The 19,179-nt window shown below is 41.1% G+C and overlaps 1 long non-coding RNA gene across 1 annotated transcript; it reads right to left on the reverse strand.

The window, feature by feature from the left end:
• Positions 1-4,061: 4,061 nt before the first annotated feature.
• On the reverse strand, positions 4,062-12,568 carry LOC121041348 (uncharacterized). Its single transcript, XR_005795697.1, has 3 exons — positions 12,150-12,568; positions 11,370-11,519; positions 4,062-4,246 (listed from the first exon to the last, which is right to left on the reverse strand). It is a non-coding gene; the product is annotated as an uncharacterized LOC121041348 (long non-coding RNA).
• Positions 12,569-19,179: the final 6,611 nt, after the last annotated feature.

Here is a 19,179-nt window from a genome sequence, read left to right on the forward strand (position 1 = left end):
AAATATCATTTGAGGGCTTGAAGTGTGCACTGAATCATGGGATCTCAGGTTGTAAAAAACATCAAATCATCTAACTCTGACACTCAACCATGGTTTAATTTTTTTCTCTAATGTTCCCTTCTGAACACCTCCTGTGATGGAGTGCATACTGCCTCTTGCAGAAATGCAAAGATAGGCCTGTTACAGAAGTCTTCTATCTTCAGCGGTGACCTCTGTTCCTTTCGTTTATAACATTCGTCCTGGTTTAGCTGCTTGGCAGTATAGCACAAGAGAAAAAGACTTGGATTCAGAACGAGGTGGCCTGGAGTCTAACTGAATGATTTGAAAGTTTGTTTTGGACTCTACACTTAACTGTTGAGTTTCACTTTCTGAGTCTATTCAATGAACTGAAGTGGACTAACTGCTTCAACAATAGACTTCAATGTGTCTAATGGCTCAAACTCATTAGAAACTGAATTTTTACTACATAACTGTACCGAGTGAATTAACAAATTGGTGGAGCAGCCCTTCTACACACGGTCAGTTAGGGACCCAGGTGGACGGAGGCTCCGTCATAATTATGATTAGGTTGTCTTGTATCTCTCTTTTTTTTAACGTTTACTCATTTTCGAGAGACAGAGAGAGACACAGAGTGAGCAGAGGAGGGGTAGAGAGAGACAGAGACACAGAATCTGAAGCAGGCTCCAACCTCTGAGCTGTCAGCACAGAGCCCGATGTGGGGCTCGAACCTACGAACCGTGAGATCATGGCCTGAGCGAAAGTCAGACATGTAATTGACTGAGCCACTCACGCGCCCCAAGTTTTTGTAACTCTATTACAGCTAACCAGAAGGGGAAAAGCACACAGAAGAATTCACACAGGGCATTGTGTGTGAATGTGCGTGTGTGTGTGTGTGTGTGTGTGTGTGTGTGTGTAAGTACAGAAGTGCCTTCCAATTCTTCCACTAATATTCCATTGACCGGAAAGCCCAGTCAGAGGGCCATGTCTAACTTCAGCTAGGGCTAGGAAATGTAGTCCCTGGCTGGCAGTCACTTCTTAGTGGTAACACTACAGAAAAGGGAAACATGAACTTTATTGTTTTCTGCCACCACTGTCAAATAGGATGGTCATAACTCACAGGGTTGAGAACACATACACATGTTGGTGTTTTGTAAAATGACACTTATTATTTTGTGTACATTGCATAAAAACAGATGTGCTCCTTTTGTCCTCTGTGTAGCAGTATCACAATGCTTAAAGTCAACCGTCGTATGTCATTTGAGTATCCTTTTCTCCTGGTTAAATAATTCCCCATTCATTTTACTATTCCCCACAGGTCATCTTTTCAAACCCTTTAATGGCTATGCTTTCTTTCTTTGCACATGATTCAAATGTGGCATTCACACCTGGATGTACTACTCCAGGTAGAGTGTGAGCAGCATAGAGAAGAGACAAGCTGTTTTTTTTCCCTTGTTCAAGATTCTATGTCTCTTTTAATGCCGTTAATGATAGAGAGAGCTTTGCAGGAAGCCTTATCATAGTGTTGATTTATATTGACCTTGCAGTTGAATAAAACCCTTAAGTATTGCACTGTTATATGTTGCTTTGCATTTCAAAGATGTTCTACTTCCTTTTGTCTGAAAAAAATATCTGATTTTCACGTCAATATGAAAAGCACTAAATGATCAAGAGAATTTGGGGCTTATCCAATGGAAAAAGCTTTGATGAAAATGTACAGACATACATCACAGTAAGTCCTTGTTTTTATTGAGCTGACTTCTTATTTTTGTCATTGTTTTAATTGTTTAATTAGATGTTACCTTAATACAATATCATTTTACAATAATCAAACAATACAGGTAAAGTGAATGCCCTCTGACTCCCTCACCAATAGAATTATGCTCCAACTTACATACGTACATAAGGATTATTTAGTTTTGTCTATAAAGATTTCAGACACAAATTATATTATACTGTGCATAAATATTTGCAACACATTTTCACTTGTCAATGTGTTTTTAACGTTTGTGCATGCCAGTGCATAAAAATCTACCTACTGCTTTCTTTATGAATAGTTGTTATTTGGATATGGATAGTCAATTTAACAAGTAGTTTGTTAAGAGGTATTTAATTTCCTCTGATTTTTTTCCATTATTATAAATGATATTGCAGTAAAACTTTTGAACTTACCTCTTTGTACACCTCCGTAATTTCCCTTTACATTTAAAAGTATCCATTGTTGGACCATGCTAGTGGCACATTTTTAATTTTAAGAGATGTAGAAACATTAAAAGATTTTTTTTAATGTTTATTTATTTTTGAGAGAGAAAGAGAGACAGAGCTCAAGTGGGGGAGGGGCAGAGAGCGGAGACACAGAATTCGAAGCAGGCTCCAGGTTCTACGCTGTCAGCACAGAGCCCGATGTGGGGCTCGAACTCCCAGTCATGAGATCACATCATGAGATCATGATCTGAGACGAAGTCAGACGCTTAACCAACTGAGTCACCCAGGTGACCCAAAACATTTTTTTTTCTGAAGAGAAACATTTTTTTTCCAACCCCACACTCCCAACAAAAATGGAAAGTACCTGTTTTCCCCACAGCTCTGCCAATTTAAGGTCTGATGTCTCTTTTTCATGCAGTTAATGATTGAGATAGTCTTTCAGGCAGCCTCACCACACTGTTAATTTTTATTACCAGTCTTCTAATTTTTCCAGTTTTGTGAAAAAAGTCATAAAGCTAATTTACATTTCTCTGGTGAGCACTGAAGCATCTTTACAAATGTGTACTGCCCCCTGGTTGGTTCTTCCTTGTGTGGAACAAGACAGTACTTCCATGTGTGTTCTTGGCCTTTTGAGTTTATCCTTTTACCGAACTTTGATCACTGAGGGAGGATCTGGTCTCTACCTTGCCATCACAGTCTCTGCAGGGCCTAATGCTGCATCATCCACTCAGCAGGTGCTCCCCGACTCAGCAGGGGGCTCCAGTCCTGATTTCTCCCTTCTTCTCACTCCCCATGTCTAATTTCCCAGGAAATTCACTCAGTTCCACTTTCAAAATGTATCCCAATTTATTGTATGCTTACTATTTCTCTCCTTCCCAAAGAATTTAATTTCCACATGAATAAGGATTCCATCACTTATGCTTGTGCACTTATTCCCAGGAATCAGTAAGCATTCTTACGCTCTTGGTGACATATCTTCTGTCTTCTGTCCTTGGATTGGTTTTTCTACTTCTACCCCAAGTCTGGAGAGAAGAAGCTCTTGAATCCAACTTTTGAAGACAATATCAACAAAGAAATCAGTGAATTGTCTCTCTTTTGGCTTCCAGAAAAATCGTTCTCAAGGTTTATCTGAGCCATAACACCCATTAGGACCACATTCCCATGTGTGGCTCTATGAAAAGGAAAGTAATATTCCTGCCCAAAATGACCATGTCCCAATCCCCAGTACCTGTGAATAAGTTACCATATATGGCACATGGAACTTAGCAAACATGTTGAAATTAAAGATCCTGAGCTGAGGAGATTCTCCTGGATTATCCACGTGAATCCAACGTAATCACAGGGTCCTCATAAGAGGCAGGTGTCAGAATCAAAAGGAGATGTGATGACACAGGTGAGGTTGGAGTCATTGTGGAAAGAAGCCATGAACCAAGGGATGCAGGGAGCCTTTAGAAGCAGAAAGACAAGGCAACAGATTCTCCCCTAGAACTTCCAGAAGAAACACAGCTCTGCCAACTCATTTTAGACTTTTGCTCTCTAGAGCAGTGATAATACATTTGTGTTGTTTTAAACCAATACATTTATGGTAATTTGCTACAGCAAAAATAGGAAACTAATATAGACATTAATAAACAATTCACATCCCAGTCTGCTGTAGAGATAAGGGAGGCTGAGGATTTTTTAAAAATCTCCAATTTATTTTTTAATATTCTTACTCTTTGGCATCAGCTGATCCTTACCTACCTTACAGCAGTAAGAGTGAGAACTGTTAATTCAGAGGGGCTTGATATCTATGCCACAAAGTGAGGTAACAGTGCATGTATTAGTCAGCGTTCTCCAAAGAAACAGAACCAACAAGATGTGTACAAAGACAGTTTTATTTTAAGGAATTGGCTTATGCGATTGTGGGGTTCCAAGTACAGTGTGAAGAGTAGGTGGGCAACTGGAGATCTGGGGAAGAGTTGCAGTCCGAGCCCAAAAGTGTTCTGCTAGCAGAATTCCGTTTTGCTCGCGGAGGTCATTGTTTGTTCTCTTGGGCCTTCACCTGAATAGACAAGGCCCACTCACATTAGGGAGGGTCATCTGCTTTACTCAAAGATCACCATTTTAAATGTCAATCTCATCCAAAAAGTACCTTCACGGAAGCATCCAGAATAATGTTTGACCAAATAACTTATATTATACTAGCTTTTCCTCTCACTTGCTAAAGTCTAAGCCCTATCACCTCTTTATCCAATTACTTGTTAAACTTCATTTGGTTTGAAACAACAAAAATTAGTTCTTCTCTGGGCTCCTCAGCCAGTTAAGTGTCCAACTTCAGCTCAGGTCATGATCTTTTGGTCTGTGAGTTCGAGCCCTACGTTGGGCTCTGTGCTGACAGCTTGGAGCCTGGAGCCTGCTTCAGATCTGTGTCTCCCTCACTCTCTCCCCCTCCCCCACTCATGCTCTGTCACTGTGTCTCTGTCTCTCTTCAAAATAAATAAACATAAAAAAAAAAAGAAATTTGTTCTTTTCAGCAGAAAGTATTAAGAGAATACTAACATTGTATTGGGAATCAAAAGAATCACCAGGCAAAGCATCTTCAGTAAGAGCAAGAACTGAAGCACAACCAGACAATTTCAGGGCCAATTCTCTGGACTGTCTCTAGAACTGGGATAATTAGGTGAGGAGTATTTGGTGACTTTCAATCTGTCTCTTCATTCAATATTTTATGGGTTTTTTTTTTTAAGCTTATTGATTTATTTTGAGAGAGAGAGAGATCACGCGTGCTCACGAGTAGGGGAGGGAGAGAGAGAGAGAGAGAGAGAGAGAGAGAGAGAGAGAGAGAGAGAGAATCCGAAGCAGGCTCTGTGTTGTCAGTGCACAGCCTGAAGCAGGGCTTGAACTCAAGAACTGTGAGATCATGACTGAGCCACAATGAAGAGTCAGAGGCTTACCCCACTGAGCCACCAGGCACCCCCCCATTCAATATTTTAAATTAGATAAAATTTAATTTTAGAGTAAGGCAAATTTTACTGTCTGCCTGAATCAGTTATCAAACCTAGAAAACAGACTACAAGAAGAAGGAAGAGGCTCACATAGGAGAGAGATAGCCACCGAGAGCCCAGACATGGGTACCAGGGCTACACAAAGGGTAGTTGCTGGGAGATCGGCAGCCCCTGGTAATTGGGAGCTGTGCCACCTGAAATAGGTTTGGTGGCTGCCAGAGCCGGGCACAGATGCTCACCACTTTTTAGTAATGACCTTGGAATGTCTGCAATGCCAGGTATTTGCCATGTCAATGATGAATTGTCGCATCATCTGAGTTGTCAAAGGTGAATGATGTTCTGTTCACAGCACATGGGGAGAATGCCTCTTCCTACTTGAAGAGTTTCACTCCATATAAACTGTCTCCAAGACCTGCTGCTTCTCCAAATATCCTGTAGGATCTGTTCATTTTTCCTTAGAGTTCCCCTGACCCTCCTTCCATGTGACTTACACAAGAGGTCAAAGAGGAAGAGCCAGAAGAGAAATCTAAGCACAGCTCCTGTACTGGTTTCACACTCATATGCTTTCTCAAGAGAGCAAAACTGTTTTTTGGTTGATGTTTTTGTTTTGTTTTGTTTTGTTTTGTTTTGAAACTGGCTCCAGAATGTCATGGCTGCCACAGGCTTCTCTTATTATGACTTCTATTGAAGCAGGCACCAGGTCTCTTAGGCAAACAGACTCCAGGGAGAACGGCTCCACCATTCAGCAGTCATGCTCAGACATGCCTGAACCCTGGTGATAGGCGCAGTGTCGATGTCCCTCGTCCCTCCTGGTAATGCTTCACCCTCCCATCATGCTGCTCATTTTACAACATAGTCCCCATATGTTATCTCATCTGATTGTCAATGTGACTCTCAGAAGGAGGCAGGATAGATAGTTTTAATTCCATTTTACAGACTCAAACCCTGTCTTATCCAAGTTCACACAGCCAGTAAATATGTTAGATCAGGCTCCTTTAACTTCAATCCAGCGCTCTTTTTATTCCCTTCTACTGTCTCCTTTAAAGGGGGGCATGAATTAATTTATTTCCACATGAGAATTTATCAGGACAATGAGCAACCAGAGGACAAACAATGAGGATTTGCTATTTATTATGCAGAGAAGTAGGACATTTTGCTTAGTGAACAGCAGGATTTCACTTGTTGCTCATTTCAATACCATGGTGAATATTCCATTTTTTCCTTTTTTCAAATTAAAAATAGGGACATACATGTAAAGTAGGTGGCTTTACATGTGGGTGAGCCACTGGGTGGCTCAGTCTGTCAAGCGTCCAACTTCGGCTCAGGCCATGATCTCACGGTTGTGAGTTTGAGCCTCACGTCAGGCTCTGAGCTAACAGCTCAGAGCCTAGAGCCCACTTCAGATTCTGTGTCTCCCTCTCTTCCTGCCCCTCCCCTGCTCACAGTCTGTCTATCTGTCTGTCTCTCAAAAATAAACATCAAAAATTTTTTGATTAAAAATAATATTAAATAATGTATTCCTCACCGTTGTATATATAAGAGCAGCGAAGCATTTTAGGTTCTTACAATACAGTGTCAAGGCATCCTTAAGACCTGCTGAGGCACCAAAATAAAAACATTGGGTGTATATTTTACACACAAAAACAAAACTTTCCCAAAAAAGCCAAGAAAACTCAAATGGATACCAATAAAGCCTAATAAGTAACACAACCAAATTACATGCCTAGATATCCCCACAAACACAGTGCCAACAGACTAACTGGAGCCAACAATATTGTCTTTTTTAATGACCAGAAATGGTCTGAGGTAACAAGAAACTTCTGAAATTATTCCAAAGTGTATACGATTTACTTTTTCATTTCAAAGTATTCAGAGAAGGCATGACATTTTCCCATCTCTTTTCCAACCACAATTTATGTTGGAATCCTTTATTATATTTCATTAACAGCCCAGAGTCTCTTGGTTATTGAAATGATGAGGGGAAAGATAATAGGCGGTTTGCATTGTGTTTGAGTCTTGTTACTAACTTCACTTGGTGAAGACTGTGAGCCGTGGAGACGAGAATGCCTGGCATATAGGAGTCACTCAGTAGATAAAATTAAAAACAAAAACAAAAACAAATCACATTCAAACATACAGACTTATGTTAACTTGTCTTATTTCAGCATCAAAATAAAGCTAACTTTGAAAATTCTATTTTAAACTGTGATAATTCTGAAGATTTCTTGTTATCTTAAAACCCTTTTCTCAGAATAGGATTTCTTGGACATTTCCACACAGCTTTTCTCAGTCCTGCCAGGACTGAGCACTCTCCCTACTCACTCACACACCTTTATTTCCCAGTTACTCTTTCTGATGTATGCTTTACAAAGAATAGCACTCACATCTCTCCATGCACAGTTAGCTTATTTGGAAATATTTGATTTATTTTATTATTATTTTTTTTAAATTTTTTTTTTCAAGTTTATTTATTTTTGGGACAGAGAGAGACAGAGCATGAACGGGGGAAGGGCAGAGAGAGAGGGAGACACAGAATCGGAAACAGGCTCCAGGCTCTGAGCCATCAGCCCAGAGCCCGACGCGGGGCTCGAACTCACGGACCGCGAGATCGTGACCTGGCTGAAGTCGGACGCTTAACCGACTGCGCCACCCAGGCGCCCCGATTTATTTTATTTTTTAATGTTTATTTATTTTTGAGACAGAGAGAGAGACAGAGCATGAGCAGGGGAAGGGCAGAGAAAGAGTGAGAGAGAGAGAGAGAGAGAGAGAGAGAGAACTCGAAGCAGGCTCCAGGCTCTGAGCTCTCAGCACAGAGCCTGACACGGGGCTTGAGCTCACGAACCGCGAGATCATGACCTGAGATGAAGTCAGACGCTGAACTGACCGAGCCACCTGGGCGCCCCGGAAATCATTTGATTCAACACTAGGGCTACTAATAACAGCAATAGCAACAATAACAGCACTTGTATTTAGGCAACGCTTTCTGTATACTAGAAGATATGCTCAACTTCTTTACGCCTGTCATTGCTTTTCGTCTCCATGTCAACCTTATGAGTTACGTTCAATTATCCCCTCTGGCCATCCCCTGCCCAAATACAAAAACTCAGGCTTAGAGAAGTTATCTAATGGGTCCACGGGCACATAGAGAGTGAGTGATTGAACCCAGGCAATAAGGCTGTATTCTGTATACTCATATTGAATAGGCTGCACTTCAAAGTTTTAGTCTTTAAACTTACATCATTAGCATAGTTATAGGAATGATTTAACAGAGAAAACACAAAATTAAACCTCAAGATCCCTCATTATTCACTCCAGTGAAGGGGTAGACAATTTTCCTAGGTAGGGGTAACATTTTTTCTTTACAGCACCACTGGTCATTCCCATGGATTAAGACAAAGCAAACCCAGTTCATTAAGAGGCAAGCCCAAAATTAATATTTGAATCCAAGCTTTATCGAGGCTGAGTTAGGTTCAGATAGGAAGAAAAGACAGTATAGGAAAACATCAAGTTTCAGGCCTGTCCCAAACCAGCTGTGTGGCGTTGAGCCAATCTACACCCTTCCAGGTTCTCAGGGTCCGATTCAATACATAAAGATGGCTTACCTATCTCCCACAGCCTCTTCCAGCTGTGTGAGTCTCTGCTTCCGCCTGGTCAAGCTACTGGGTGCCCTTTCAGGGGGTTATTTCTGATAGACATAGTGTAGGTCTTAAGCTTGCCTGTATCTTGCATTTTTACTCTGAAGTACCCCTCTGAAGTATCGGTTTTCAGGGCAGGGAGCAAGGGCTCATTTGCCCATCAGAGGACACTTGGCAAGGACTAGACACAGTTTTGATTGTCAGGGCTGGGTTGATGCCACTGGTGTCTAGTGGGTACAGGCCAGGGATACTGCTGCACATATATCCTACACTGAACACGTCAGGTCCCCACAACAAAGAATCATCCAGCCCAAAATGTCAATAGTGCTGCCATTAGGAAACCCTGTGCTACATAGAATTTAATGCCACTGTGCACTGCAGAATGCTAATCTCACATTGCTACATCTCATCAATGATAAATAAATCTAATGCCTCTGTTTTTTTCCAGTTCTGCTTTCTATTTGTGGGATGGTGCCAATAATGCTATATAATTTGAGACCCCCAACTGCCATAGCTAATGTGTATTGCTTGGTCATATAATTATCATGAAGAATAGAAGTGCAGAAGATGAACAAGTCTATTCCTGCCAATTTTATTTTTCCTTCCTAGTAAAAAGAGATAGTTACAACTCCTTTTGCACCTGCTGTTTTCCTAACCCTGAATGTATTTTCTTTTAAATGTGAATTCATGGTCAAAAACTACTGAGGCTTAAACATATCCTGCTCATAGAATTCAACACTGCAAGATATCACAATGGTGCTGCTCTTAATGATGCCCTGTTTTATCTACACAAAAATGAGAATCATGAGCATAAAATATCATTAAGACAAAATAACGTACATTTTTCAAAGTGTCTCCCCATTGCAAACTGGCAGCTAAAGGCCCACGTGGTTACAAAGAGTAAGTATATTCTTCCTACATGAAACACATTTCAAACAAGGTTTATTGTGTCTTTGCCTATCATAAAATTCATGCAGATAAAATGGAGGCTACTTATCACTGTTAATAAAAATGAGCCTTTGGTAGACAGAAGCAAATGTCTGAAAAGTCATCAAAGATGTTCACAGAGGAAAAACATATTGAAAAAAGTCAGAGTCAACCAGTTGGGTCAAAAGTTGCCCTCAGCTATAAAATTTGAACCAGGATCTATAATACAAACACGTTTCAGAGATTTCTGTGAAACTTTAAATTGGAAATCTAAAGTATACCAACCTTCCTCCAACTCCAGAGAACTGTTCATCAGTCAGCCCCTTTGTTTTTGTTATGAATGACTATAGAGTCAGGCTATTTAAAGCAACTGATGCATTCAGTTGTCAGTTATAAATGTCTGTGGAGAGTACCACAAATGAACCACAATTTGATTTAAATCTTTTTCCTTCTTAACCAAAATGGCTGGGTTTGAAAGAATACAAAAAGTACATCTGTTATCGTGACAAAGGCTGTGGAAACAACAGAGACAAAGATTAGAAGGCAAAAACACCTGCAAATAGAAGTTAAAGATCTTTAAGAGAGAATTAGACAAATTCCCTCCTGCTCATTGCCTTTGCTAAGCCAAAGAATCTTGGGACTTAAATAGGAAAGAAGGCGCAGGCTGAATTAAGTATTCATGTATGTGATATCGATTACATGGTAGCCATAGTTTGTAAAGTAATTTTTTTAGTAATTGGTTCTATTTTTAATCTTGCAGTGAAACTATAGCTACTCTTAGTTGTAAATGGCTTTAAATAAAATTAAGGAGTTTTTCTCCACCACCTTTCCATCTATTAATATATCCAACAAATGTTGATTGTCTACTACGTGAGAGATTCTTTCTCAAGAACAGGGCCTCGCAGTTAGCACAGCATGGGTGTTATTAGCTATCTGCCGCTGCATACCAAGTGACTCTCAAACTTCGCAGCTGAAAACAAAAAAGCAAATACAGGGGCTCCTGGGTGGCCCAGTCGGTTGAGCCTCCGACTTCGGCTAGGTCACGATCTTACAGTTCATGAGTTTGAGCTCCAGATCGGGCTCTGTGCTGTCAGCGCAGGGCCTGCTTCAGATCCTCTGCCCGCCCCCCCTCTCTCTGCCCCTACCCAACCTGTACTCTGTCTCTCCAAAACAGGCATTTAAAAAACAAGCAAACAAATACAGTCCAAGCACATAATATACACCCAGGAAGTGTTTGTTGAATGAATAAGCGAATGACTAATTACATGAATAGACAGAAGAGCAGCTCTTGCAGTGTTGTTGAGGAAAAATGATGGAAATGTAGCCTGTAATGGTATGAAAGTGACACCACTTATTTGAAGCATGAGAAAGAAGAAATTTGGCATGCGTACACTTCATGTGCAGTCCCTAGAGAACCAGTTATGGGGTTGACTCTAAGAATATTCCTGGATAGGAGATATAGACATAAAAACCGGCTCCTATGATAAACAGCCAGGAGGTAGTCCGGCCTTGGTGCTACCTACGGGCTCTCTTAGAACCTTAGGATCTTTTGTCAAAGGAACTATTCCACAAATGTTGAATTTGTTGCTTCTGGAAATAGGTTTGGCTGCTCTCTTACCCGTTTTTATGCAACACTGGCCTTTGGCCAGGGGAGTTTATAATGACTGATTGTCTTCTTTAGCTCCGCTTCTTTTCAGTTTCTTTTCCTTGTGTGGTTTTCACTTCTTCCCCAAATGACGATCTCCTCGTTGACATTTTCCTCTCGCTGCTTTCAAATTTGAATTTAAGAAAGAGATATAATAAATACTCTCTACAAAGCATGTTCACCTCTTCAGAGGAAATAGTGTCATGGAAACATAACAAATGCACAAAACGAATGAACTTGATGCAGTTGCACATCAGATATATTAGTATCATTTATTTTAGATTTTCACCATCTAAGCGATAAAGGTCACTGAAGGGTGGATATGAAGACAATTAAGGTCACTGGGATTTCCTAGGGATTATTAGCTTTCCTTAAAATGGCACCAGACATAATATCGGGCTAGGACTGCAGAGTGGAGAGAGCTATTTTTAATTATTAAAAGTAATTTCACATGTGATTTAACAGTCATAATTGGAATTTTGAGTTATGCTTTCCTTAGTAACAACCCATTTCCTTTGTTTGGATAAACCACAGGCATGGCAAGATGAAATATGATGTCCTTTAATATGTGTACTTCAAGAAATTATGTTTCACTGGAAGGCATCTGGCATTTCTGCAGCTGAAATGGAATTTCAGTAAAATACAATAGAAACGAGGCCCTCATCATTAATACGTCTCCCTCGCCAGTTTCTGGGGCTTCGGTAAACAAAGGCTGTTGGCAAAAAAGTGCAAGCTATTCATAGAAGTACTCACAAAGTCCTCAGGAAGGATTAGCAATATGTGGCTGTCACCCTGAGTGGCCCAGTGGGTCCCGAGGAAGCTGGTGTTCCAGGAGTAACAGCAGAAGCAGATGCATGGCAGGTCCTAGCTGTCTGAGGGGAAAGAAGGCAGATGTGCTCAAAGCACAATAGTCATCTGACAGAAGCACCACCACCACAAACAGAACTGCTCCTGCCACTGCACCGACCCGGGGTGAGCTTCTCCTCTCTAAGTGCCTGGCAAGATCCTCCTGAGCCTGCAAGGGCCATTTCAAACACTTTGTCTTCTTGTGCTACCTTGGCTGATTTACAATGACTTAATCTCTCCTTTCTCTAGGTCCTCAGGACCATTTAGTTCCTACCCAGCGATGCTGCTAATCACTCCCTCACGCATGAAGTCAGGACTTAGTAAGGACCTACTATGAATCAGGGACTAGGGATTTCTAGGCTTTTCCTCGCAACAGCCCTCTGTGATAGGTACGAGCATTTCTCCCATTAAATAGACAAGAACACTGAGGCATAGAGGGGCGAAGTAATTTACTAAAACCACACAGCCTATGAGTAGTTAAGCTGAAATTTAAGGTCACATTGCTCCTGTCCTAGAACCTAAAATTTTTGTTTTAATTTTTTTTTTTAATGTATGTTTATTTGAGAGAGATAGAGAGAGAAAGACAGAGCGTGAACAGGGGAAGAGCAGAGAGAGAGGGAAACACAGAATATGAAGCAGGCTCCAGGCTCTGAGCTGTCAGCACACGGCCTGACGTGGGTCTCAAACTCACGAACTGCGAGATCATGACCTGAGCTGAAGTCAGATGCTTAACTGAGTGAGCCGCCCAGGTGCCCTAAAACCCAAACTTTTAACTAATAGCTTATATCACCTTAACATGGCATTATCTTACATGATTTTAGATTACTTTGCATTTATCATATTTTACATGTTACATACATATATTTATATATGCATGCATGTACTCTCTCAAAGTGAATAAATAAACATTTAAAAACAGAAAGAAGTTAATCGGTCTCATTTCTAATCTCTGCTCTACCATTAACAAGCTCAGGATCTCTTGCGTTGTTTAACCTTAAAAGCGCTGCTCAGGATACCTGCTTATTCTAACCAGAATACTAACATGGCATTATCTACAGTATGCTATAATGTATAAATATAACATTATAATACAATGCAATAAATGGTAAGCTGGGGCTGACGGGTCCTGCTTACATTAACCATTCTCTTCCCAACTCCAGATTCTATGACATCATGTTGGTAACTTAATACTGGTCGTGGTACTGCATCATGGCAACTGTGCCTGATACAAAGATGTTTTCTTGAAAATCTGGTTAAACATTTACCAACACTAGTGATTGTATTAGTTTATAGTTACTGATATAACAGTCCACATCTGTTACTTAATTGTGAGCTCCTCCAGTGAAAGGATCCGATTTTCAGGACGTCTTTTTTTTTTTTTTTCAGAGCTTGTCTCCAGCACAGTGCCTAGCACAGGGCGGGTGCTCAGTAAATTGTTCTCCCGCGAATGAGTGAATATTTTACAGCATCTTTCACAGCTTTAACAATATTTACTCCCATTAGTCTAACAGCCTCAATGTTTGTAATATCACTGCAGTGGGTTGCCAAGGGATAAAATGTATAAAGTCTCAAGTGAAATTCTTCATTTCTCAGCTGAATTGCTTCACAGGGAAGGAAGGCACCGCATAACAAGTACCTAACACTTATTTCTACCTGGAAGGATGCTGTCTGCTCAGGGAGACTAAACTGGAGTCTACAGCAGCTCCAAACAAAATGACTACAAATACACAACTGAAATACAAATGTTTGAGTTACTTATGTATGCTTGCCTTTTGTTTTCTTTCTTTGGCGCCTTTTCTCCTGCTCTGTCTTAACGTGACTTGGAAGTGATCCATACATTAAAACCCTAGGTTCTTGGACTAAAAGAAAATCTTTTCCAAAATGATTTAAAAAAAAAAAATGAAAGCTCGATCATTTTTCACAAATGCTGCTGCTGCTCCTGTAGTCCAGAAAGTTAATTTTTTTATAGAGAATATTCCAGAAACCGTTTCTATCACAGTTAACATGGGCTTTGGAATCTGAAAGACTGTTTATGCATCTCAGCTCTGCACTGGCCAACTGTGTGATCCTGGGCCTCAGATATCTCTTCTGTACAACAGATATAACGTATCTAGCACAAAGGGAGAAATCCAGATAATGTATTGGGAAGTACTTTGCATAACATCTAATCTACAATAAAGATTCAGAAGGTGGGATAATTTTTTTTGACATCTAGCACACCACCTTTAAACTAATATATTTTGAATGAACGATTAAATGGGAAAGATAAAAACAAAAACATAACAAAGAGCTTCTCAAGGTTTAAACATTCATCCACTTTTTTTTTCAGAACTGTCTATTACTTTCTGTGATGTGGGAATGTTACATATCTGCACTGTCCCATATGGTAGCCACTAGTCATGTGAGACTATTGAGCACTTGAACTGTGTAGTATGACTGAGAACCTTTATCTTTTTTATTTTATTTTTTTAAATATTTTTTTAACGTTTATTTATTTTTGAGACAGAGGGAGGCAAAGCATGAACGGGGGAGGGTCAGAGAGAGGGAGACACAGAATCTGAACGAGGCTCCAGGCTCTGAGTTGTCAGCACAGAGCCCGACGCGGGGCTCAAACTCATGGACCGCGAGATCATGACCTGAGCCGAAGTCGGCCGCTTAACCGACTGAGCCACCCAGGCGCCCCGATCTTTTTTATTTTATATAAATTTTATATAAATTCAATTCACCCAAATTTCAACGCCTGTATGTGGCTTATGGCTACTATATCAAAGTGAATGTCAAGGATCAACTACAGGAAACTAGATCTTGGACTTAGTACAAAATTTTTAAAAACTTACTCATTTTTTGAAAAACAAAATGAGTACGTTTTTTCTTCTTCTTCTTTTTTTTTTTTTTTTTTTTGGTTCCTTGTTTATCCTGTTCTGGAAAAGCTTGTGAAATTTCCCATTTTTGAGAGAGAGCTTCGGGGGCTACAATTATAGCCGCCACCACCCCCTTTTAAAAATTTTTTTAGAGTCAGCCTTTAAAGATTCTACCTGCCTGCTTGGATATATTTAAGTTCTGAGGATTTCCGACAGGCACTGGGGTCACTCATCAGAATATAATGGGAGATGAAAAGAGTCAGAAGTCACGAGTGGCCAGGTCTGTGGGCCACAAACCTTTCTCAGAGTTCAAATGTGGTTGCAGTTAGAGGCGGCCCCAATTATGCTGCGTGAGCTGCTGGTGAATGTGACCTGGCAGCCTCACCAGCTTCATTTGTTCTTAAGTATTCCACGAGGGAGGAACGCATAAATTTGTTTTAGGTAGTGCCTTGAGTAATGAGGAGAAAAGATGCTACATGCATTTTAAAAATGTTGTGATAAAGAGGTGCTCCAAGCATTAATATTTACAAACATCTACAGCACTAAATCATAAAAGCATAATGACCCTTAGAAAACATCTGACTCAAACTATTTATTTTACAGTTGAAAAAGCTGAGAAGTGACCAGCTCAGGCACAACAAGATAGTGCATAGCTAAGACTGTAACTAGGGTGTGCTGGTTCTCTGGGCTCTTTCTTCTATACTCCACAGGCGGTTGCAAATAGAAAGGAAAAAAAAAATTGAATCTATTTTGAAAGACTGTCGGAATGTCAAAGCACTTGTAGGCTAAGAAAAGTTATATGCAAATGTACTGTAATGTGATATTGGGAAAGGGCTGGGAATCATTTATGTATTTTCCCTAAATTTGCTCCCCCCGCTTCTCTGCAGGCACACATTGACTACAATTCTCTCAGAGGACATAATACCCTCTTGGAGTAAATTAGGCAGGTTGGAAAATTGCATTAACTCTTTCTACTCCCCAGGGAACGCATTTGGCAAATCCCTGCTTCAGTGCACTAATTTTCCTCCTGGTGTGTGGCTAATGCACTGGGGGAAAAGGGGCTTATTGGGTGTGCCGGTGAGGTCAGGGACCACATTATCGCGACTTTATTGCCAATGAGATGAGCGAAGCCTCCCACATGTAAATCAAAGAGTTAACAATGGGGCCGGGTGGCTGCTCTGGCTTTGTCATTTCAGGGTCACCAATGGACAGGCTGTGATCTGTCATCTTTCAGACACTTGGGTTTAGCAGCCACTATATTTTGCAAACCGTCAGTTGTGTTCCCACAAAGCCCATAACATGGTATTACACAGCCTGAAATCACTCAATCTGAGGACTCATTCTGCTCCTACCACCTAATCTTCCATGGGATTGAGAAGCCAAGGTGAGCTCAGAAATCTATGCAGCCATTATTTCTCTGTTTTTCCAATTTCCTACTTTGATACAGGCACAACTGTGGACTCTGAACCTAGCATTCACTTCCAGATTAGAAACTCAAAATAGCTTCATTTCCCTCCCTACAAAAGAAGAATTGCTTCAAGATTAGAAATGAATATAACACTCTCCCCCACTGCTGCCACATTTCTGCACACATTGATACTTGTCTTTTTCTCATGGGAAAAAAAAAGAAAAGAAAAGAAAGAAAGAGAAACAAGAAACAAACTGTAATTCTACTAGAAAAGGTGAGACTAGCAAGTGCCCATCTCAATTCCTAATGCACAGTTTTTAGAAAATAAGGATTTGCAATTCTGTGAGTAGAGTTATGTGCATGGAAAATTAATTCAAGAGGTTAACTCAATCAATATTAACCTTCTGGAATCTTCTCCACTTTTTCCAGGGGCTGCAGGCTAATGTGGAGGGATTCTGTGAGACCCAGGCTTCTGAGCATTCAAGTTCATTAGGCATGCATCTCATTTTGGCAGGAAGCCACCCTCTTTAAGCAGAGCCCAGTCACAGATAAACGGAGGGCAGTCATCTCCTGACTAATAAATGCAAGGCTGCAGAGTCAGGGCTGCCAATCTTGTGCCACGGCGGGGGGGGGGGGGGGGGGCGGGCAAAGGGGTGGAGGGAGCGATGGTGCTTTGCATCTCCTCTGATCCCAGAGCAGACAACACAGCCAAAGCGGGAGGAAGCCCCAGACCAGCTCTCAGAGGCAAGATGAAAACCACCCATACAAACAGGAACAACACAATGTGTTTGGCCTCAGTGGTGCATTTGTCCCTGAGAGCTTAGAGCATCTTACAAACCCTTTCTATTAACTCTCCGTGGCATCCTTGGGAAAGGAAGGGAGACTGGGGCGGCAGCAGAAATTGGGATAGTGAGGCACAGAGAAGCCTGGGGATGAGGTTGAGGGTGATCCCCGAGGGGTAGATAAGAGTGGAATAGAGGGCTGATGGACCCATCAACAGTTTTCAGGCACGACCACTGAGAAAAAGCCAGAACAATGCAGTTGGCATACTGTGCTATGAAAAACTGAAATGTTCACGGGTGCCAGGAAGTAACATAAAGGAATGAAGCAAGAGTGAGTATAATCACAGGGAACAGTGAAGACTGCTATCAAAAGCACTTAGGAAACCTGTTGTTTTTGGTGGAATCTCCTGATCTATATACACTGGAAATTTAACAGTTTTGAAATACAGCACAAGCCCAACAAAACATGCTGCCAGGTCTAACCCAGCCAGCAGGCCAGCAGTTGGTGCCATTTGCCTTCATTAATTAATACACCAGCTCAGGGACACCTGGGTGGCTTAGTCCGTGGAACGTCTGACTTTTGATTTTGGCTCAGGTCACGATCCCAGGGTTGTGGGATCGAGTCCCGCATCAGGCTCCGCATGATGAACGTGAAGCCTGCTTAAGATTCTCTGTCTCTCTCTCCCTTCGCCCTTCTGCCCTGCTCACGCACTGTCTCTAAAATAAATGAATGAATGAATGAATGAATGAATGAAATACAGAAGCTCATAGTTGAAACCTCCTTTCTCCTGCCTGAATAGAGATGGCGAGACTTAGCTTCCTGTCATCATGTGAAACAAGATGGCATTGTGGTTCATCCTGAGCACACACAATGTGTAAACTTGGTTAAGAAGCTGTGACAGCAGCATGATCCAGGTCACAGAAATCAACACTGGAAGCAAAGATGCCTTGAACAGGATGCCCAGAGGATGTGAGACTGCCTTCCTGCTTTTAAGAAAAACAAAGGACAGCCACCTCACTAGAAAGTTAGTAACAAAGATCTGTTCACATCTTTTTAATTCTGGGGCTAATTGTCTAATATTTTGAGGCCCTTTCGGGACAACCAGCTCTCCACAAACTTGGTATATCTCTACCCCATGACCCACGTTGCATCTATCTCTTAAATCCCTGCATATCTGTCTGTCAAACGGCTGTCTAGGTATTCACATCTTCGCTAATATGCTAGAGAGGCTAATCTTTAGGATTTTTATAACCCCTGGAGGTGGGAGAAGGTAAGCCAACTGATGAAATCCCTTCAGCATTAATGGGCGATAAAGTAAAATCTGATCCCCAAGGGCCATGATACAGAAACCCTCTGGTCCTACTTTTATGTGGGTCATATATCTTAATAGGTTTTCAAGCAATTTAGAAGACAAGACAAAGCAGCTGGTAAGGGCCAATTTACAAGGCCTCAGTTCTCCAGCATCACACATGCTGCCCTGTAACAAAAGCCCAATTGGTGTAAACAAGCCATTTCCAAATAGGAAGGCACATACACACATCTGAGAAATTCCTCCTGCCCCGAACACACTAGCTTGATTTCATAGAAGCCTCATTGTCTTATTTATCCCATGACCTGCTACATCTGTTCAGTATTTACATTCCTTCTTGGCGATTTCAAAATGGCCACTCTGAGCCCCGTAAATACTAGCTGCTTTCCGTGTGTCTGCTGTAAAGGAGAAAAATAAAACTCTGTCCATTCATCCTCTAATGAACCAGCAACCCACAGGCATCTTCCTTTATACTAGTGGTTCCATGGCAACATTTTCACCGGTTCGGAGGTAAGAAAGTGATAACAGATCCTACATGTGATAATAATTTAGCTAAGTAATTTCATATTATGCAAA

Source organism: Herpailurus yagouaroundi, unplaced genomic scaffold, assembly GCF_014898765.1.
Source record: "Herpailurus yagouaroundi ecotype Mexico unplaced genomic scaffold, PumYag 183, whole genome shotgun sequence".
Taxonomy (NCBI): Eukaryota; Metazoa; Chordata; class Mammalia; order Carnivora; family Felidae; genus Herpailurus; species Herpailurus yagouaroundi.